Here is an 873-nt window from a genome sequence, read left to right on the forward strand (position 1 = left end):
CAGCTACTTGGAAGGCTGAGGCAGAAGGATCTCCAGAGCCCAGCAGGTCGAGGCTGTGGTAGCCGGGAGTGTGCCACTGTACTCTAGTCTGGGCGACAGAGTGAGACTCCAACTCAAAAAAAAAAATTTTTGTGTAGATGGGGTCTTGCTATGTTGCCCAGGCTGGTCTCGAACTTCTGGACTCAGATGAACTTTCCAAATGCTGGAGTTACAGGCATGAGCCCCATGCCTGGCCTCTGGACACTTGTATGTGCTGCGATAACAGAGATTGGGCATTGGTCTTATTTAGATGCCTGAGTATCAAAAGGATAAAGGGACTTCAGGGAAATGGAACCATTGGGTGCTGACTTAGGTAAGGGGTTCAGCAGGCTGGTCCCTTCTGAGTCATTTGTGTGGAGGCTGGATCCATTCTCCCAGTCATCTAGTCGTGCTGGGGTAGAGGAAAGACGCATGAAGTGTGGCCCCAACTCCTGCATCATTCATAGGTCCTTCCCAGTAGCTTAGAGGGGAAACATTTGATTTCTTCTCCAGGTTCCTCAGGAAACCTGGGACCCTTCCCCAAATCTTTTTTTTTTTTAGTTGGCATCTGACTCTGTCGCCCAGGCTATAGTGCAGTGGCACACTCATGGCCGCTGCAGCCTCCACCTGCTGGGCTCAGGTGATCCTTCCACCTCAGCCTTCCAAGTAACTGGAACTACAGGCACATGTCACCACGCCCAGCTAATTTTTTGATTTACTGTAGAGATAAAGTCTCGCCAAGTTGCCCGGGCTGGTCTCGAACCCCTCCCTGGGCTCAGGGAAGCCTCTCACCTCAGTCTCCCCAAAAGGCTGGGATTATAGGCATGAGCCACTGCACCCGGCCTCTGCATCCTT

This window comes from Carlito syrichta, unplaced genomic scaffold, assembly GCF_000164805.1.
Source record: "Carlito syrichta isolate Samal-C Ts95f unplaced genomic scaffold, Tarsius_syrichta-2.0.1 Scaffold154359, whole genome shotgun sequence".
NCBI lineage: Eukaryota > Metazoa > Chordata > Mammalia > Primates > Tarsiidae > Carlito > Carlito syrichta.